The sequence below is a fragment of the Macaca nemestrina genome, chromosome 16 (assembly GCF_043159975.1).
Source record: "Macaca nemestrina isolate mMacNem1 chromosome 16, mMacNem.hap1, whole genome shotgun sequence".
NCBI classification, from domain to species: Eukaryota; Metazoa; Chordata; class Mammalia; order Primates; family Cercopithecidae; genus Macaca; species Macaca nemestrina.
In genome coordinates, this window is record NC_092140.1 from 47576500 (window position 1) to 47599690 (window position 23191).

At 35.0% G+C, this 23191-nt stretch overlaps 1 protein-coding gene and 1 long non-coding RNA gene across 9 annotated transcripts in view; both read left to right on the plus strand.

Annotated features, from left to right (window-relative positions):
- Window positions 1-22364, plus strand: part of LOC139359184 (uncharacterized) — a 103952-nt gene extending 81588 nt beyond the window's left edge. The window contains exon 2 of the long non-coding RNA XR_011615022.1: window positions 360-22364. This is a non-coding gene — a long non-coding RNA (uncharacterized lncRNA). The remainder of the gene's footprint in view (window positions 1-359) is intronic.
- LOC105489946 (protocadherin 9) overlaps window positions 1-23191 on the plus strand; it is a 944009-nt gene that overhangs the window by 791915 nt on the left and 128903 nt on the right. The gene's annotated exons all lie outside the window — the stretch shown is intronic.

Consider the following 23191-nt stretch of genomic DNA (forward strand, 5'->3'; position numbering starts at 1 on the left):
TCTTTGGTGTATGCTCAGAAGAGAAAGGGAAATTGTTCTCTGAATAATTAACTAGTCTCTACCATTTTCCCTAGAATTGTTTAGTGATTCAAATACACATCAACAGTTATTTAGTTATCAGAAGTTATTTAGCATTCCTTGCCTTGCTAGTGCCTAAACATGTATGACTCAGCAAAAGAATGCCCAATTTGTTCAGATAAAATAGTTCACCTTTGATGTCAAAAAGAAGCCAAGACACTCTTTTTACTAAATAAAAATAAAACTTTGTATTAAATAAAAAGAAAAATTGTATTGCATTGTAATATTATAATAGAGTTAAATTGAAGTATACGTATCCTAAGTACTTTTTTTTTGAGCAGGCGTCTCCCTCTGTCACTCAGGCTGAAGTGCAGTGGCATGATCTTGGCTTACAGAAACCTCTACCTGACGAGTTCAAACAATTCTCCTGCCTCAGCCTCCTGAGTATCTGGGATTACAGATGTATGCCACCATGCTCGGCTAATTTTTGTATTTTTGGTAGAGATGGGGTTTCACCACATTGACCAAACTTGTCTCGAACTCCTGACCTCAGGTGATCCACCCGCCTCAGCCCCCCAAACTGTTGGAATTACAGTCATGAGCCACTGCGCCCAGCCCTAAGTACCTTTATAAATTGAAAACAACCATAGAAACAGCACCCAGATCACGAAACAACATTGTCAATATCCCAGAATTCCCCCTAGGACTCTTCCAGCTTTCTTTTAGTACATATCTTTTAGTCAACATATGTATGAAATTATTTTAGGTATATACATAGCAGTGGAATTGCGGGGCATAAGACATGCATTTTTTTCAGCTTTAGCAGATGCTGCCAAGCCAAGCAGAATTCCAAAGTAGCTATGCCAATTTACTCCCACCACAGTGCATGAGACTTTCTGAGTGTGCCACATCCTCACCAATAGTATTTTCTTTTCGTTTCAGCCATACTGTTGGCATATAAACTATTTCATTGTAATTTTATTTATATTTCCTTGATGGCTAATTTTATTGAGCATCTTTTCAGCCACAGTTTTTTTGATTTATGTGATAAGAATCCTACTCCTCTTTGCTACCCTTTTTTGTTTATTTTCAAAGTATATCTTGACATTTCAGACACTACCTTTGTTTCTCTCCTTGTTTTTAACAAGGTAGAACTGTAGGGATTGTCCATAGTGGTGAGGTATGCATTCTAGATTCCTACTTTCTCATCACGGGATAGAGGCTGAATAGGAACTCTGATCTGCTAGATCATAATTCCTTTAACATACAACAAAGAGAATTACCTATGTCTACTCAGCTGAACTTGACATAAAAATATTTTATTATAACTTTTTTGCAGCTCACAAAATGTGTTGTTTTCTGAATAAATATTGATTATAAAGAAATCAATAAAAAAACTGGCACACTACTGAATAAAAATTGCTCATGAAGCTTTCTCATGTATAATTTTTCTTTGACTTCAAAAAAGAACACATTTGTATGTTATATATAACTTTATACAGTCTAAAGCGATGTAATTTAGGCCTGCACTATATTTATGTCAACAATTATGACAATTTAAATAATCAAAACTAAGGCACAGTCCAGGTTTCCAAAGTCAACTTAACAAACCACTTCAGAAGTAAAGTTGGAATACTATACTTTACTGCATTCAGAAAGAAAGTTGGGACACAAGAATAGGTAGAATTGAACAATCCAGAAGCAAAGCTGAGAAAATGGGTTATTTTTGTAAGTAAAAATAGATTAAAACCTTTAGGAATCTCCAATCCTATGAAGATTTTAGTAAGTGGATCCATCCATTTTGTGCTACTTTGACAGAATACCTGAGACTGGGGAATTTATAATGAATAGAAATTCATTTTCTCACAGTTTTGAAGGCTGGGAAGTCCAAGATCAAGGCACCATCATCTGGTGAGGTGTTTCTTGCTGTGGCGGAAGGTAGAATGGCAAAGAAGCAAAAGAGGGCAAGAAGAGGACTCACTTTTAAAACACATTATTCAAACCTATAAGTGTGAAGCCCTTATAACTTTATCACGTCCCAGATGTCCCACCTCCTAACAGTGCTGCAATGGCAATGACAATGAACTTTCAATATGGGTTTTGAAGGGAACAAACATTTAAGCCACAGCAGTCACTCTCCTCATATTTAATTTAAATTTTAAAAAACTAAACCGTAAAGCAAAAATAAAGTCCAGCAAATTGAGATTTATTATGATTACTAGGCAACGATTTTTTTTAAAAGGGTATTTTGAAAAATAATGCTCTTTCCTTGCTCACATCCTAACATTGCAAAATATGTGAAACATCAGAATGAAGAGTGAAGAATCACTGATATCCAGAGTTTCAAGACAGAATTAATGTGAGAGCTCTAGAGAAAATAACTTTCTTCTCCAAGTCTCTGGCTCCCATTGTAATCTCCAAGCATGGGTGTGCCTGCAGCCATGAAATCTTAATAAAGATTTATTTTCTCAGCTGTTTAGTGTTTTGTGAATATCTATATATAATTAAAACAGAAGCATTTCGTAGTTCACCAATCAAGCCAACATTTCATTAGTCTCAGTCAATATATATAATATCTCTAGTTTCTCCTTTGTCTTAATGAATTCAATTTTAATGGTTATTATGTAAAAGTTGCTTTGCTATATAATATTAAAGTCTTAGCATGTGAATGAAAATGAAATGAGTGAATCTTATGAAATTTATTAATACATCTTAAAATATTATCACTTCTTCAACATATTAGTGACTTCGAAACTCCAAGTTGGCTCATGTGATAAGAAAGCAATCAGTGTGCTACCAATGCAAATGTTATGGTACTAGTTTTATACTGAATTACTAGCTTTGATAAAACCCTGGTAGTCTCCGTTTAATAACTGATTTATATGCTCTAGATAATGTCATAAAAACTCACAGTGGACATGTCATTAAGGGAGTCATATATCCTATTTGCCTTTCTCAAAATGGATTTCTGCTTAAAAGAAACTAGATATAGACACAGTGCTTGTCAAAAACACAACAATTTATAGTCTCTCTTAATTCCTCAGTTTTAAATAATGAATAATTTTATCTACAACTCTTCCAGACATTGTTGCTATCATTCTCTCCACCATATCTTGGGTTACAGTTTATTAAAGAGTGCAGTTTCCTAAGCCATCTAATGAAGCCCTTTGCACCGTTATGATTTCCTTGGAATGCCTTCCTTGATTTTTGATATCCACTGTCCGATTTATCCTTCCAGTCTTAAGTCACACCTTACTTCTACTGCAGCCTGTACTAATTTTTAAGCAATTAAACATGGCCTTCTTTGGGCTCCTCTATTGTATTTTTTCCACACCCTATAACAGCATTTAAAAATATTGTTGAACTAGTTTATACATCACTTTTTCATTTCACAGACTCTGAGTTTGACTCATAGATCCTTAACTTTATGGCCAGCATATTATGGAAATTTTCACAATTTTTTTATGAATGAATGAATACATTTTTTTTTACTATTATTATACTTTAAGTTCTGGAGTACATGTGCATAACGTGCAGGTTTGTTGCATATGTATACTTGTGCCATGTTGGTGTGCTGCACCCATCATCTCATCAGCACCCATCAACTCATCATTTACATCAGGTATAACTCCCAATGCAACCCCTCCCCCCTCCCTCCTCCCCATAATAGGCCCTGGTGTGTGATGTTCCCCTTCCCGAGTCCAAGTGATCTCATTGTTCAGTTCCCACCTATGAGTGAGAACACGCGATATTTGGTTTTCTATTCTTGTGATAGTTTGCTGAGAATGATGGTTTCCAGCTGCATCCATGTCCCTACAAAGGACACAAACTCATCCTTTTTTATGGCTGCAGAGTATTCCATGGTGTATATGTGCCACATTTTCTTAATCCAGTCTGTCACTGATGGACATTTGGGTTGATTCCAAGTCTTTGCTATTGTGAATAGTGCCACAATGAACATACGTGTGCATGTGTCTTTATAGCAGCATGATTTATAATCCTTTGGGTATATACCCAGTAATGGGATGGCTGGGTCATATGGTACTTCTAGTTCTAGATCCTTGAGGAATCGCCATACTGTTTTCCATAATGGTTGAACTAGTTTACAATCCCACCAACAGTGTAAAAGTGTTCCTATTTCTCTACATCCTCTCCAGCACCTGTTGTTTCCTGACTTTTTAATGATTGCCATTCTAACGAGAAAATTTTGGCAATCTACTCATCTGACAAAGGGCTAATATCCAGAACCTACAAAGAACTCAAACAAATTTACGAGAAAAAACAAACAACCCCATCAAACAGTGGGCAAGGGATATGAACAGACATTTCTCAAAAGAAGACATGCATACAGCCAACAGACACATGAAAAAATGCTCATCATCACTGGCCATCAGAGAAATGCAAGTCAAAACCACAATGAATACATTTTTTATAGTTTGACATTGGGAAGTAGCTTACAAGTAAAGCTAGAGTGCTTGAACGTAATTTTCAGCTTAAATGCATGCTATTTACAAACGTACATATATTTTAAGTTCATGGGATTAAAAGTAATGTGATGACAGTTCCAACTACTGTAATTCCATTTCCTTAGCTTTACTCATACTTCTATCTGTTCAGCAAGCATTGATCATCTGCTATGTGCCAAACACTGCATTCCACTAATGATGCAGCAGTGAACACAATAGGGATATCCTTCACTTTAATGTACCTTACTTTAGAGGCAGAATATAAACACATGAATATGTGATATGAAATATTAGCCCAAATGCACAGCTCTTTCGATTAAGTTTAATGGACAATTCATTTGAACTTACTTTCTATACACTGAAATTTACCAAAAGTAAAAACAAAAATTACCTGAAAAGTATTTTTTTCCCTACATAAAACCCAGGTCCTTATTGATGTTTAAATGTCCCTGGTTTTTGTTTGTCAGTTAAAGAATATTGAAAAGATTCATGTGAAATCATACCATAAAAATGAATTGGGATCAATTGTGGTCAAATATAACTTTCTTGCAGATTTTGATAAAATTCTCAAATTTCCAACAATTTTTTCACATAATAATATCTCGATAACCTTACATTGAATATATTTCTATTTTTATAGCCATTGTAAGTTAAAGGGACATTGGATACAACTCCATCAACATCACTGTATTTAAGTCTAAGGTTTAGAAAATTAGTTATTGCCTCTTGACCAGGAATAATATCGCTCTGATTATTTTATTGGTTTCAAGCAAAATTATTCAAGCAAAAAAATCAGTCAATGCCACTAAAATAAAGACTGACTCTTGAAAGTTTAATTAATACTCCTTCAATATTTACCAGGGAAAATGCTTATATGAACAATACTGTGATTTAATGTTATATTTATAAAAATATGTTCCTAATATGAGAGTATATGCAAACAACAAAATATATTTTCTCTAACTTAAGTAAGAGCAATCTTGAATAAGACCAATATTTAAACTCTGTTTTCAATACCTAGCATAGCAATGCATTGAGTGGGATACTTAACTTTAGGAAATAAGGATTATAATATTATAATACATTGCAGCTCAACTCTTCAACTACTATAAATCAATTAAAATATGCACTTTAATATGACAGCATACACATGCTTAAATGAATCGTAAGAATATACTCAGTTCCTGCAGGATCTGAATTGTTCATATTAGCATGCAGGCGTTATTCTTTGTTCTCCAGATTTGTTTATGAAATAGATAAATAGCTTGAAAAATAAGGAAGGTTTTCAGGTTTTCATTAGTTCTCAATTACATGTTAATTAAGATAATTTTTTGAGAGCAGTTTCTGTTTGATAAGGTTACTTAGATTTTTAATAAATGATGAGAGTATATGGAAAGATTAATTGGTTTATAATCCGAAATACACAATTTTGAAAAACTCCAAAGGCATTTAAATTAAACTAATAGTTAATGTTTATTCTTTTAATTAACATTTGGCAAACTTGCTATTGCAAGTTAGTCTGATATAATTTGGTTGATGAAAATTCTAATTGACATTTAATAAGTGTGTTGATTAAAATATATGTTGTTTTGTCTTCCATTTCAAATGACAATTACCTGCTTAAGCATCCCTTTCATTTCACAGATTAATAAGAACAATAGAATTTTAATATTCTTCTGCCCTAAGACTATCATTTATATGATTTATGCTATATAGGATTTTCCCAATTTAGAATTTACTTCTTTATAGCAAATTACATATATTCCTTAGGGCATCAAGCCATATTTTTCTGGTATGCACAGTCTCTGCCCTGGGATTAATTGAAGCACATTGGGAAGCCATGTGAACTCATACAAGCCAATAGGATGCTATTTGGTAAATAATGGCTTAGACTAAATGGTATTCACTATTTCTTCATGATTTTATGCATGTTATCATTTCTATTTCCTAATCATCATCCACAATTCTGTTTTCTTGCTTTCTCCCATGTCTTCAGTCCTATGTTCAATTGTGATGGGAAGAGGCAGTGGACCAGAGATTGTTAATAGTGAGAGGGTCCCAAAAGACAAGAAGAAGTTGTCCCATCACACTCAGTCATTGTTCGGTAGTCTTTGTTTTTCTTTCTGCTACAGCCTGGTACGTAAATGGGTGCCTTTCCAACGTGCCTTTCATGATTAAACATTATTTTTTCTAATTTCACTAAATATTACATATTGTTATAAAAATTAAGTAGCTTAATACCTTTCAAGAAAAGAAATATTCAAGGCTATCAGGCATGTTGTCATAGTTATGATAAAAGTCATGAATAATTATTACTTTGAAAGTAATCATGCTCTGCTTTTCTTAAGTAAATTACCTCAAGGCTCAGACATCATGTTGCCACAAATTCCCAAAGTTATCTTTAAACAGGCTTCCTCTCTGATATTCTTCTATTGGGTCTGTTACATTCTTGTATTCATTGGATATTTTTGACCTTCCAAGTGCTATAATATTCCACTTGATTCAAGGGTTCTATGTGGCTGAAGTTTACTTAAACATTTGGATAATAAATATCTACTTTAGTTGCTAACATTTTCTTACAACAAATAAGTAAGAAGTACATGTTTAAATATACTCAGTTTAGCTTAAATGTAAAGGAAAGTGCACAAAAGAAAAATTTGTGGCTTCAAATCATGAAAAACACAAACAATAATAATAATAATAAAACTTGCCATTGTAAGCACTTTTTGAGAAACTACTTAGAAATAGTAAATTGAATACTGTTGTTATTAATCAAAACCAACAATGTTAGAATCTGCTCATTGAATATTTTGTCTTGTCATTTCACTTGTCTTTTTTCAATAGTCTATGAGATCATATCAAAGAATATGATGAGATACAAACCCTAATGAATCTCGGACATCATTAAAATGTAATCATCTATGTTCTTGCAAAGCTTTATTTTTTAAAGCCTCTTTCTATATCGTCAATGCTTTTGAATGAATCATTTAATTTGTCTGTGGGTATCTTGGTTTCAAAATAAAAGACTTTCAAGTGAAAGCTTTTTAGGCCTACTAAAAAGTTTGACAGACATTGTGTCAATGTGTATTGTTAAACACATGTACGTTCATGTTATACTGGTATTTGGGTAGCAATATTGTAAAATCCTTAAAAATGATCTGCCAAATTAGATATGATGCATATCCCCTGTGGACTTACAATGCTATATAATACATTATTGATAAATCACCATAAACAGTTCACAGTTTGAATAAGATCATGGAGTAGAGTGGAATCAAAACAGATTCCTTTAGTTTCAGTCTCATATCTGCCATTTACTGGTTTGGGATCTTGATCAATTTGTTTAATCTGTTTGCGTGTCAGTTTCTTACTTAGTTAAATCAAGATATTAATACTTAACTTGTAGTATTGATGTACTAATTAATTGAGCTAATATGGAGTACTTTGTATTATTTCTTACACATAGAGGATGCAAAATACATTTTATATAGCTTTATTATTGAATGAAAAATAAACTCAAATTTTGTTCCTTTGAGTAGAATATGTGGTAGTTGGAATTTATTAACTATTATAGACACAGACCTGCAGTGAATGGAAAATTACTCTTTCATTCCCTAGGACCTACATGCACATGGCTATAGTCAAATTTCTTGAAAAAGGGACTTTGGTAAGATATATAGACATCCCAGTTTTATTGAAACAGTGCTCAAAGAGATTTAATGCACTGATGAGTATCCAAAGTATGCCTCATAGCTAAACTGTAGATTTGAAAATTTATTTGTGAATATATGAATTGCTACATGTATTCTCCTTGTGACTTGGGAATTAACAATTCAAATTTCTCTCCAACTTTGGAAGAGAAGGTTCTTTTATACCCGCACCACAGACCCTTTGTGCCTCTACTGTACTTTGAGTCAGACCCCATTGCAGTTCTTCTCACACTACATTTCAAATAATTGTTTATATGTAAGTCTACCTTTAATTCAGCGCAATATGCCAAGACACTGTTAATGTGCTGGTGATAAAAATGAATAAAAGTTGTTTACTGTTATCCCAGAGTGAATAGCAGGTTAAGAAAGCAGGGTAAGGAAGCATCCTTGATGGGAGGACCCTCTCACCATGTGGGTGTCCCTCAGTTACTAACACAGGGCCAACACCTGGTTGCTACTTGGTACATGTTTGCTCAATGAATAAATGGATATACTATGTTATTGCTTCACTGGAAGGATTTAGCAACATCTTTAAAAATACATCTTTCACTCTCCCTTACAGACTACTCAGAGCCAAGATTTGCAGCTGTGAGGAAAATAGAAGAGCTAGTTTCTCTCAATCCTACTCTACTTTTAGCTTAGCCTATTCTTATACCAAGCGGAATTTATTATATTTATTGATGTGGAAAATGTGCCCTTGATATATTAAATGAAAGAGTTAGGTTAAAATGCAATGTGTTGCATGATCTCATTTTTGGATAATGTATGAGTGTGTCTGTCATTAGTAAAAATATAGGTAAATACAAACCACAATGTTTATAGTAGCTTTTGCTGTGTGGTTGAATAAAGAGTTAGCTTTATTGCTCTGAAGGTTTTTAGTAAGCATGTATTACTTTTATAAATGGGGGAAAAAACATTCTAAAAACAGAGAAGAAACTTTGACTTGAAACAAAATGTGAAATGGCCACGGAATATGGATTTGAATCTATCTAGACACAAGAGAGCTCTTTTGGCTACTTCAAGTGTGGTTGATAGAAACTGACTCCCTGATCTATGTACGTATGGATAAAGAGGAGGATCGATGAAGGTATATTCTCACCAGCATTTGCATTGTGCTTCATAGGCCCTGTAATGCTAAGTATGATCAAGATCACCATTGGTGCTGACACCTTTAACAAACCGTCCTTGACTATCAACAGCAATCACTGCTGTGCCCTTGTCTGTTAGTGATTCAAACTAGTTGACCTCAGTCTTAAGAACTTTTAAAATAACCAGAAAAAAAGTTATTTTTTTTAAATTCTCCTTCTTTAGCTGCAGGGCATTGTTCTGTGTCTACCTTCTGAGATTATGAATGATGTCCTCCCCTTAGACTCACAGTTACCTTGAAGATATTTATAGACCAGGTTCTGATCCCTCTCAGGGAGCTCTTCCGTTTGGACTCTTCAAACTCAGTGTTTTGTATCCTCCAAACCTATTTCCTAACATATTTATTCTGGCAGAAATGTTCTGTATTAGAAAACATTTTTTGTGCAGTCTTTTTACCCACTGTGGGTGCAAAATATTTAAGAAAGAACAGAAAAAAATAACAAATATAAAAAAGAAAAACATCAAATCAAACCAGAGATTTTTGTTGTTCCCATAGTCATCATTTACATAATTTTTCTCCTCCTAGTTATACTGCTTGTTCTTTAGGAAATGACATTAGCTTGTTTTTTTTTCTATGCACTGAATTCTTTTGGGTACATTCTTATTAATCTTTCTTGCTTTTCTCAGACATGTCATTCTTTAAATGCTTTATTTACCTACAGTCTGAAATACTGTAGTCTCCTATTTTGCTAAATTGCAATAGTCAGTATCAGAGTGAATTTTACTGTATGAGCATATTTTGCCACAAAGCAAACAAGAAACAGTGTGTATTCTTTCTTATTTCAGGTCAGTAATGTAAAACTGCATGTGCTAGAACTAATTTAATCACATGCGTATTACAATGAAACTAAAATTCTCTTTCATCTTTTCAACTTTCTTTTAGACTAAGATCCTGTTATACACCACAAATATATGGCCATTATTACACTAAATGTGCAGCTATTTGGTTACTTATAGATTTATATTTTTAAGCAATTTAACTTTTAATGTTGGGCCATATCATTTTTAAAAGGTTGAATATATACTTTAATATTAAGTTTGAGCTAATGCTCCATTTTTATTGATTTAAATAAGTGGGATACCAAGAGCTGAATTTAATAATCTAATTTATGGAAAGTAAGAAAGAATATCTGCAAATTATCCAAATCCATTTACCCTAAATATCCCATATATCCCATATAGTCAATCATTCCATATTTATTCAGTTTAGAAATATATATATATATATATATGTATAAATATATATATACGATTCTTATACAAGCTTTATGGTAGATATTATTTCCCCTGATTTATAAATAAGGATGCTGAGGGTAAAAGATTAAGTAACTTGCTTGAAGTAGTAGCCCTTGACTGTCTTTTACATTTCACCATAGACTAAAAGTTGTCAATAAAAGGATGACAGCTCTCTGTCTTGAGGCATTTCAAAATGCTACAATTTTATATGTATTCTAACAATCCCTTGCTAAGACCTTCATCTAGTTCCAGTGGACTTTAAATCGAGTGGATAGTACATATTTTAGTAGTATTTTATACAGAGTTACGGTAAGGACACATATTGGTTCTAGATGTTTATTAATAAACCCAACATAGTTTTTTCTTATCTGAGAGTTCTCCTGACATGTTGGATTCACTGATTGTGATGTTTGTTTCTATCTTTTATGCATTTGGTTATGTAGAACTAAGTCAGGTTTAAAAAAAAAGATTTAGAGAAAACTGACTTGCCAACTAATCTGGACACTGGTGTACAAAACTTATTTTGAACTTTTTCACAGTACTGCAGAACATAATATACACTGTTGCCTAAAATGCTACTCCTTATAGCCACACATCGTTTCTTTAAATAACATATTTTTCATCAAGAAGAGAAAAATAATCAAAGTTTTCATTTGCAAACTTAGTTAATATTTGATTACCTCAGAATATATAATGGTAATTATCTTGTTGTATTGCTTACTGTATTACTTAACAATTATCAGCGTTTTTATTTAGTTCCATTAATTTTCTTTTATCACTATGAAATATTTTCCTGGAGTTAAGAATGACTAACTGAATGCTTTACCGTGAGTCATTATGACAGCTTACTGTGAATAAGTTGTGTAAGATAGAATACCTGAAACAAAGACACTAAAACTCAAATTGATGCAACTACTTGAGCATTCTTCGCAAGAATACTTTAGCCCACTTTCAATTATTGATGAACTACACTTGAGGAAAAAAAGAGATGGGAAGGGGCTAAAAGTTTTATATTTTCTGTTCTGAAAATCTGTACTAAAGAAAGGAAGCCATTCTATGAGGATGCAATTCAAATAGAAATGGGGCAGTTGGCCAGATTTTATTCCTAGGCTTTTGACTTCCAATTTATGACTGTGACAAGAGCAAACTTTCATATCTTGAACTAACACAAAACACATGTCTATGTATACCAGTGAACTCTTAGTTTCCCAAGCATAACATGTGGTCAAGTGAATTTGAACGGATATGCATTTATGCAAGAATAAATGCAAACAATGAAAGAAAATGGAGAGATTGTCTATCAATAACTCAAATAATTAAATACGTTTCTGCCTGTTCTGTCAATGAATGTGCAGCCAAGAGGTATTATAGATAATTGAGAATCATATAATTAACATTTAATCATTATGGTAGCAATTCAGCTTTGAAATCAGATGTATTTAGCAGATATATAAAACATTTATTCCTCACAGGTTATGATCTATATTAATATGACTATCTCTATTTTTATAACTTTTAGAAAAATAGTAGCTTGATATTTAATGTTGTTTTATTCATGTGGAAAATAATTTATTAGTCTTTTCAAAACAACTATAAATTGTCTGACATTGACACTGCAACTAAAACCTCCTCTCTTTTTTGTTTTGCTATGTGTTTGTATGCCATCAAAATCAAGGTATTTATCTTCCTGATTTCAAATTCAAAATATAAAATCAGAATTTATCACATACTAGGCAGTAATTGTACTTAATATAAAATACAATGACAAAATGTTCTAATTATAAAAAGTGTTCAAAATTGTTTTTAATGTTGAACTCTACTTGGGCATTTATTACACAAAAGAAAAATATCTATATCCATTGTAATAAATATTAAAGGAGTTATTAATAGTAAAGCATACATGATTCCTTTAAATGTGGTAAACCTTTATTAAGATGACAGTAAAAATGCATAAAATTACTTAGCAAGGTGTTGGCCTTTTGTAAATGCCAGATACTTTGAATTTAATTAATTGAAGGTCTTTTTTTTGTTGCTACCATGAGTTTTCAATTAATTTTTATAATTATATTAGTATCCACATATTTTATGTGAATAATAAGACTTTAACATATGAATTTCTAATATTACACAGCATATTTTGGCCTGTGCTTAGAAATAGAATCAAAGGAAACTTAATTTTGCATTTTTCAAAGGTCAAATAATAGTATGGGAAATAAAATGCTGTAACAAAATAGATACACCAATAAACAGAAGGATATTTAAGACCATTAACCACTTCACTGAAGATTTCCTCTCTAGATGTGGCTTAAATTTAGGAAATATACTTTACTATATTCTTTGGTTGAAAAATGATAATTAAAATTATGGGGTCTACTGCTCTCATTAGGTTGTACTGCCATTCATTAGTTCTAATTCTCTACTTGTTATAGGGTTCTTTTTTCATTCATATGATGAGTTCAACAGAGAGAAAAAATAATTCTCCTGCCACCCACTGAATAGATTAGGGTATCCATTTGGCCGATTTGATAACTTTTTTCCATAATCAGTGTTTGGTACAAATGAAGAAACTATAATTCTACCTTTTTTTTCTTTCTGTCTTATCAGTACCTATCAGCTTTTACCACATAACGTGACATCATGATGAACATTGTTATAATTTACTAGACTACAATTTATCTTTCATTATGTTTTAGACGGATGTCTCCATCCATTTTTGCTGATGAGATTTGATGGAGATTAGAATTCGTAATGACCTCATGAGTCACCCTTCTCTCTTCAACAGATAGCACATTTACTAGACTTTTCTTAGGACAGTTTGTCCCCACTCTGGTAAACCATTGACAGATGTCCAAATTCATCCAATGTATGATGAGTATTAGTCATTCTAACCAGAATAATTCTGTATGAAAACTGTTTTTCCAAAGGTTTGTTGTTGTTTTATATTGTACCTAGACAATATAAAAGGCTATGATAGACAATCCTGATGATCTGAACATCTATTCATCTGGTTCCCTCCTTCATTCCTAGGATATAAATTATAACTTTGGAGGATTTCATAATAGAACTCTGTTAGGACAAAGACACAGCCAAAGGTATTTTTTTTCTCACTTTTTGAAAGTAGGGTAACTTCTGCAACAATTGGAATGAATTTTCTTTTCCAAAAAAGGTAAACATAAGAGTCTCTGATGAGATTGAAATATTTAAAGATATACCTACAGTTTATTGGCTATGTTTTGTTTGAATTATTGCTTTTATTATTGGCAAGCTGTGGGAAACTTAGTTATCTAGTCAGTGTGATAGGAGGTTACCGAGTCAGTCTAGATTGTATGTCTGCTGCTGGGTTAAATGTAATAACTTCAGAACACATTAAATTAAAAAGTTAACTGTGATCAAAGTTGTCAAAGCTTAACCGTCTTTACCCGTAATGTCTTTCACAAAGTTCTTTAGGTAGAGAGAGAGAGAGATCAAATGTTATTTGTTTGACAGTGGAATATTTTCAAAGAATATATATAGTGCAATACTCTTCATTCTTTTGTCTGCAACAGAAAGTGTCATAAAACGATGAACATAATAGCATTTTCCATTTCTCATTCAAGTTATGCAAAGTAGTTGATGTAAGTTGAAATATTAGTCTTCTCTTTGTTATGGTTTGACCACCCTGCATGTCATAATTTTCTTTTTTTTTTTTACACTTTTGTATGTTTTATTTGTCAGAGTAATGTGAAATATTGTTACATGTACATAATGCATACTGATTATGTCAGGATATTTATGGTGTCCATCACTTGAGTCCAGTATACTTTTGTTAAGTATAGTCACCCTTCTCTGCTATCAAACATTGAATTTATTCCTTCTATCTTACTGTATGTTTGTACCCTTTAAACCATTTCTCTTCATCCTCCTGCCTCCCTCCCTCGGTACCCTTCCTAGTCTCTGTCATCTGTCTTTCCACTCTCTACCTCCATGTGTGAAAAACATGTGATCTAATATTTAGCTCCCACATATAACTGAGAATATGCAATATTTGTCTTTTTGACCCTGGCTTATTTCACGTGAAATAAAGGCCTCCGGTTCCATCTGTATTGCTGCAAATGACATGTTTTCATTCTTCTCTATGGCCACATAGTATTTCATTGTGTATATCCATTCATCTGTTGATTAACATTTAGGTTGATTCCATATCTTAGCTATTGTGAACAGTTCTGCAAAAAACATGAAAGTGCAGGTATCCCTTTGATATACTGATTTTTTTTTTCTTTGAGTAGACAGCCAGTAGTAGGATTACGGGAACATATGATAATTTTATTTTTAGTTTTTTGAGAAATCTCCATACTGTTTTCCACAGTGGCTGTACTAGTTTACATTCCAACCAACAGTGTGTACGAGTTCCCTTTTCTTCATATCCTCACCAACATCTCTTTGTTTGTTTGTTTTTTGTCTTTTGAATAATAACCACTGTGCCTGGGATAAGACAATATTTTATTGTGGTTTTGATTTTCATTTCTCTGGTGATAGCAATGTTGACATTTTTTTCATATACATTTTCACATTTGCATGTCTTCTTCTTTTTTTCTTTTTCTTTTTTATTATACTTTAAGTTCTAGGGTACATGTGCACAACGTGCAGGTTTGTTACATATGTATGCATGTGCCATGTTGCTGTGCTGCACCCATCAACTTCTCAGCACCCATCAACTCGTCATTTACATCAGTTATAACTTCCAATACCATCCCTCCCTCCTTCCCTCTCCCTATAATAGGCACCAGTGTGTGATGTTCCCATTCCCATGTCCAAGTGATCTCATTGTTCAATTCCCACCTATGAGTGAGAATATGTGGTGTTTGGTTTTCTGTTCTTGTGATAGTTTGCTGAGAATGATGGTTTCCAGCTGCAGCCATGTCCCTACAAAGGACACAAACTCATCCTTTTTTATGGCTGCAGAGTATTCCATGGTGTATATGTGCCACATTTTCTTAATTCAGTCTGTCACTGTTGGAAATTTGGGGTCTTTGCTATTGTGAATAGTTCCGCAGTGAACATATGTGTGCATGTGTCTTTATAGCAGCATGATTTATAATCCTTTGGGTATATACCCCGTAATGGGATGGCTGGGTCATATGGTACTTCTAGTTCTAGATCCTTGAGGAATCGCCATACTGTTTTCCACAACCAGTTTACAATCACACCAACAGTGTAAAAGTGTTCCTATTTCTCCACATCCTCTCCAGCACCTGTTGTTTCCTCACTTTTTAATGATTGCCATTCTAACTGGTGTGAGATGGTATCTCATTGTGGTTTTGATTTGCATTTCTCTGATGCCCAGTGATGATGAGCATTTTTTCATGTATCTGTCGACTGTATGCATGTCTTCTTTGGAGAAATGTCTGTTCATATCCTTTGCCCACTTTTTGATGGAGTTGTTTGTTTTTTTCTTGTAAATTTGTTTGAGTTCTTTGTAGGTTCTGGATATTAGCCCTTTGTCAGAGGAGTAGATTGCAAAAATTTTCTCCCATTCTGTAGGTTGCCTGTTTACTCTGATGGTAATTTATTTTGCTGTGCAGAAGCTCTTTAGTTTAATTAGATCCCGTTTGTAAATTTTGTCTTTTATTGCCATTGCTTTTGGTGTTTTAGACATGAAGTCCTTGCCCATGCCTATGTCCTGAATGGTATTATCTAGGTTTTCTTCTAGGGTTTTTATGGTTTTAGGTCTACCATTTAAGTCTTTAATCCATCTTGAATTAATTTTCATATAAGAAGTAAGGAAAGGATCCAGTTTCAGCTTTCTACTTATGGCTAGCCAATTTTCCCAGCACCATTTATTAAATAGGGAATCCTTTCCCCATTTCTTGTTTTTCTCAGGTTTGTCAAAGATCAGATGGCTGTAGATGTGTGGTACTATTTCTGAGGGCTCTGTTCTGTTCCATTGGTCTATATCTCTGTTTTTGTACCAGTACCATGCTGTTTTGGTTACTGTAGCCTTGTAGTATAATTTGAAGTCAGGTAGTGTGATGCCTCCAGCTTTGTTCTTTTGACTTAGGATTGTCTTGGAGATGCAGGCTCTTTTTTGGTTCCATATTAACTTTAAAGCAGTTTTTTCCAATTCTGTGAAGAAACTCATTGGTAGCTTGATGGGAATGGCATTGAATCTCTAAATTACCTTGGGCAGTATGGCCATTTTCACGATATTGATTCTTCCTATCCATGAGCATGGTATGTTCTTCCATTTGTTTGTGCCCTCTTTTATTTCACTGAGCAGTGGTTTGTAGTTCTCCTTGAAGAGGTCCTTTACATCCCTTGTAAGTTGGATTCCTACGTATTTTATTCTCTTTGAAGCAATGGTGAATGGAAGTTCATTCATGATTTGGCTCTCTGTTTGTCTTATACTGGTGTATAAGAATGCTTGTAATTTTTGCACATTGATTTTCTATCCTGATACTTTGCTGAAGTTGCTTATCAGCTTAAGGAGATTTTGGGCTGAGATGATGGGATTTTCTAAATATACAATCATGTCATCTGCAAACAGGGACAATTTGACTTCTTTTTTTCCTAACTGAATACCCTTTATTTCTCTCTCTTGCCTGATTGCCCTAGCCAGAACTTCCAACACTATGTTGAATAGGAGTGGTGAGAGAGGGCATCCCTGTCTTGTGCCAGTTTTCAAAGGGAATGCTTCCAGTTTTGCCCGTTCACTATGATATTGGCTGTGGGTTTGTCATAAATAGCTCTTATTATTTTGAGATACGCTCCATCAATACCGAATTTGTTGAGAAATTTTAGCATGAAGGGCTGTTGAATTTTGTCAAAGGCCTTTTCTGCATCTATTGAGATAATCGTGTGGGTTTTGTCTTTGGTTCTGTTTATATGATGGATTACGTTTATTGATTTGTGTATGTTGAACCAGTCTTGCCTCCCAGGGATGAAGCCCACTTGATCATGGTGGATGAGCTTTTTGATGTGCTGCTGGATTTGGTTTGCCAGTATTTTATTGAGGATTTTTGCATCAATGTTCATCAGGGATATTGGTCTTATATTCTCTTTTTTTGTTGTGTCTCTGCCAGGCTTTGGTATCAGGATGATGTTGACCTCATAAAATGAGTTAGGGAGGATTCCCTCTTTTTCTATTGATTGGAATAGTTTCAGAAGGAATGGTACCAGCTCCTCCTTCTACCTCCAGTAGAATTCGGCTGTGAATCCGTCTGGTCCTGGACTTTTTTTGGTTGGTAGGCTATTAATTATTGCCTCAATTTCAGAGCCTGCTATTGGTCTATTCAGGGATTTAACTTCTTCCTGGTTTATTCCTGGGAGAGTGTAAGTGTCCAGGAAATTATCCAATTCATCTAGATTTTCTAGTTTATTTGTGTAGAGATGTTTATAGTATTCTCTGATGGTAGTTTGTATTTCTGTGGGCTCTGTGCTGATATCCCCTTTATCATTTTTTATTGCATCAATTTGATTCTTCTCTCTTTTCTTCTTTATCAGTCTTGCTAGTGGTCTATCAATTTTGTTGATATTTTCAAAAAACCAGCTCCTGGATTCATTGATATTTTGGTGGGTTTTTTATGTCTCTGTCTCCTTCAGTTCTGCTCTGATCTAAGTTATTTCTTGCCTTCTGCTAGCTTTTGAATGTGTTTGCTCTTGCTTCTCTAGTTCTTTTAATCATGATATTAGGGTGTCAGTTTTAGATCTTTCCAGCTTTCTCTTGTGGGCATTTAGTGCTATAAATTTCCCTCTACACATTGATTTAATTGTGTCCCAGAGATTCTGAGATTCTGGTATGTTGTATCTTTGTTCTCATTGGTTTCAGAGAACATCTTTATTTCTGCCTTCATTTCACTATGTACCCAGTAGTCATTCAGGAGCAGGTTGTTCAGTTTCCATGTAGTTGAGTGGTTTTGATTGATTTTCTTAGTCCTGAGTTCTAGTTTGATTGCACTGTGGTCTGAGAGACAGTTTGTTATAATTTCTGTTCTTTTACATTTGCTGAGGAGTGCTTTACTTCCAACTATGTGGTCAATTTTGGAATAAGTGCGATGTGGTGCTGAGAAGAATGTATATTCTGTTGATTTGGGGTGGAGAGTTCTGTAGATGTCTATTAGGTACACTTGGTGCAGAATTGAGTTCAATTCGTGGATATCCTTGTTAACTTTCTGTCTCGTTGATCTGTCTAATGTTGACAGTGGAGTGTTGAAGCCTCCCATTATTATTGTATGGGAGTCTAAGTCTCTTTGTATGTCTCTAAGGACTTGCTTTATGAATCTGGGTGCTCCTGTATTGGGTGCATATATATTTAGAGTAGTTAGCTCTTCCTGTTGAATTGATCCTTTTACCATTATGTAATCGCCTTCTTTGTCTCTTTTGATCTTTGATGGTTTAAAGTCTGTTTTATCAGAGACTAGGATTGCAAGCCCTGCTTTGTTTTGTTTTCCATTTGCTTGGTAGATCTTCCTCCATCCCTTTATTTTGAGCCTGTGTGTGTCTCTGCATGTGAGATGGGTCTCCTGAATACAGCAGACTGATGGGTCTTGACTCTTTATCCAATTTTCCAGTCTGTGTCTTTTAATTGGACCATTTAGTCCATTTACATTTAAGGTTAATATTGTTATGTGTGAACTTGATTCTGTCATTGTGATATTAGCTGGTTATTTTGCTTGTTAGTTGATGCAGTTTCTTCCTAGCCTCGATGGTCTTTACATTTTGGCATGTTTTTGCAATGGCTTGTACTGGTTGTTCCTTTCCATGTTTAGTGCTTCCTTCAGGATCTCTTGTAGGGCAGGCCTGGTGATGACAAAATCTCTAAGCATTTGCTTGTCTGTAAAGGATTTTATTTCTCCTTCAGTGATGAAACTTAGTTTGGCTGGATATGAAATTCTGGGTTTAAAATTCTTTTTTTTAAGAATGTTGAATATTGGCCCCCACTGCCTTCTGGCTTGTAGAGTTTCTGCTGAGAGATCTGCTGTTAGTTTGATGGGCTTCCCTTTGTGGGTAACCCGACCTTTCTCTCTGGCTGCCCTCATTTCAACTTTGTTGAATCTGACAATTATGTGTCTTGGAGTTGCTCTTCTGGAGGAGTATCTTTGTGGCATTCTCTGTATTTCCTGAATTTGAATGTTGACTTGCTTTGCTAGGTTGGGGAAGGTCTCCTGGATGATATCCTGAAGAGTGTTTTCCAACTTGGTTCCATCTTCCCCCTCACTTTCAGGCACACCAATCAGACATAGATTTGGTCTTTTCACAGAATCCCATATTTCTTGGAGGCTTTCTTCATTTCTTTTTTTCTTTTTTTTCTCTAGACTTGTCTTCTCACTTCATTTCATTCATTTGATCTTCAATCATTGATACTCTTTCTTCCAGTTGATCGAGTCGGTTACTGAAGCTTGTGCATTTTTCACGTATTTCTCGTGTCATGGTTTTTATCTCTGTCAGTTCGTTTATGGCCTTCTCTACATTGATTATTCTAGTTATCCATTCTTCCATTCTTTTTTCAAGATTTTTAGTTTCTTTGTGCTGGGTATGTAGTTCTTCCTTTAGTTCTGAGAAGTTTGATCAACTGAAGCCTTCTCCTCTCAACTCGTCAAAGTCATTCTCCATCCAGCTTTGTTCCATTGCTGTTGATGAGCTGCGTTCCTTTGGAGGGGGAGATGTGCTCTGATTTTTTGAATTTCCAGCCTTTCTGCCCTGCTTTTTCCCCTTATTTGTGGTTTTATCTGCCTTTGGTCTTTGATGCTGGTGATGTACTGATGGGGTTTTGGTGTGGGTGTCCTTTCTGTTTGTTGGTTTTCCTTCTAACAGTCAGGCCCCTCAGCTGTAGGTCTGTTGGAGATTGCTTGAGGTCCACTCCAGATCCTGTTTGCCTGGGTATCAGCAGCAGAGGTTGCAGAAGATAGAATATTGCTGAACAGCGAGTGCTGCTGTCTGATTCTTGCTCTGGAAGCTTCATCTCAAGGGTGTACCCTGCCATATGAGGTATGAGGTGTTGGTCTGCACCAAGTGGGGGATGTCTCCCAGGTAGGCTACTCAGGGGTCAGGTACATACTTGAACAGGCAGTCTGTCCGTTCTCAGATCTCAACCTCCATGCTGGGAGATCCACTACTCTCTTCCAAGGTGTCAGACAGCTGTCAGACTCCTCCCATAGGTGGAGTCTACAGAGACAGGCAGGCATCCTTGAGCTGCGGTGGGCTTCACCCAGTTCGAGCTTCCTGGAGGCTTTGTTTACCTACTTAAGACTCAGCAATGGTGGGCGCCCCTCCCCCAGCCTTTCTGTTGCCTTGCAGTTAGATCTCAGACTGCTGTGCTAGCAATGAGGGAGGCTCCGTGGGCATGGGACCCTCCTGGCCAGGTGTGGGATATAATCTCCTGGTGTGCCATTTGCGAAGACCCTTGGTAAAGTGCAATATTAGGGTGGGAGTTACCTGATTATCCAGGTGTTGTGTGTCTCAGTTTCCCTTGGCTAGGAAAAGGGTTTCCCTTCCCCCTTGCACTTCTCAGGTGAGGCAATGCCTCACCCTGCTTCAGCTCTCGCTGGTCGGGCTGCACCAGCTGACCAACACTGATTGTCCGGCACTCCCCAGTGAGATGAGCCCGGTACCTCAGTTGAAAATGCAGAAATCACCTGTCTTCTGTGTCGCTGGCCCTGGGAGCTTTAGGCTGAAGCTGTTCCTATTAGGCCATCTTCCTCCCGACTTCATAATTTTCTTTAGCAAATAAACTGATTGGATGTGTTTTTTTAATTATAATTGCGGATATCACTGGTGAAGTTTCCAGTTAACTATTTCTTTAGTTTTCAATATAATATAAGAAATGAAAGACTGGCTGGTAAAATTCCTGTTAGCAAAATCATTCAAAAGATGATTTATAGACTTATCCCTGTGCCTCTTACCTGGAATCTCAGAGATATTTACACAAATAAAAATTATATAAATTTATAAATGTGATCATCTCAGATGAAATTTTTTCTTCACCTTTTTCTTCTGTTGATGTTTGATTTTGTTATGGTTATATAAATCTTTGGCCAGTGTACAAGGAATGCAGTAATGGAAACTTTTCAAGGATGATTAAGAAAACTTCTGGATAAATCAGGAAATATGCAGTGTTGTCATCAGGATACAGACTTTTACTTTATTTATCTTCAATTTAGACTTGGCAGTCTTTTGCCCATATAGATGTTGAAGTTTTAGGTTTAAAAAATGCCATCCATGCAGATCACTTGTTGCTTGTGTTCTTTCCATACTTCTCCCAAATGGTCCTCTATACCATGTTTGAATAACTCTAGGGAAAGGCATTTGCCCTTCCTGAAGAAATCTGTTATCCTTAGGCTTGCTCATTTTGAAAGTTTTCTTTCTACAAACCTGAATAAAAGTTTATTTATTATTATGTGAAGAAAGTCAATGGTAGCTTGATGCAAATAGCATCAAATCTATAAATTACTGTGGGCAGTATGGCCATTTTCACAATATTGATTCTTCCTATCCATGAACATGGAATGTTTTTCCATTTGTTTTTATCCTCTCTTATTTCCTTTAGCAGTGGTTTGTAGATTTCGTTGAAGAGGTCCTTCACATCCCTTGCAAGTTGGATTCCTAGGTATTTTATTATGTTTGTAGCAACTGTGAATGGGAATTGGCTCATGATTTTGCTCTCTGTTTGTCTATTTTTGGTGTATAGGAATGCTTGCAATTTTTGTACATTTATTTTGTATCCTGACACTTTGCTGAAGTTGCTTATCAGCTTAAGGAGATTTGGGGCTAAGACAATGGGGTTTTCTAAATATACAATCATGTCATCTGCAAACATAGACAGTTTGACTTCCTCTCTTCCTATCTGAATATACTTTATTTCTTTCTCTTGCCTGATTGCCCTGGCCAGAACTTACAATGCTATGTTGAATAGGAGTGCTGAGAGAGGGCATCCTTGTCTTGTGCTGATTTTCAAAGGGAATGCTTCCAGCTTTTGCCCATTCAGTATGATATTGGCTGTGGGTTTGTTATAAATAACTCTTATTGTTTTGAGATATGTTCCATCAATACACAGTTTATTGAGTGCTTTTTAGCATGAAGGCTGTTGCATTTTATCAATAGCCTTTTCTGCATCTATTGAGATAATCATGTGATTTTTGTCATTGGTTCTGTTTATGTGATGCATTGTGTTTATTGATTTGCATATGTTGACCAGCCTTGCATCCCAGGGATGAAGCTGACTTGATCGTGGTGGACAAGCTTTTTAAAATGCTGCTGGATTTGGTTTGCTAGTATTTTATTGAGGATTTTCACAATGATGTTCATCAGCAATATTGGCCTGAAACTTTCTTTCTTTTTTTTTTTTCTGTGTCTCTGCCAGCTTTTGGTATCAGGATGATGCTGGCCTCATAAAATGAGTTAGAGAGGAGTCCCTCTTTTTCTATTGTTTGGAAAAGTTTCAGAAATGGCCCCAGCTCCTCTTTGTACCTTTGTTAGAAATTCTTTGGTAGAATTTGGCTGTGAATTCATCTGGTCTTGGGCTATTTTTGGTTGGTAGGCTGTTAGTTACTGCCTCAATTTCAGAACTTGTTATTGGTCTATTCAGGGATTTGACTTCTTCCTGGTTTATTCTTGGGAGGGTGTATGTGTCCAGTCATTTAT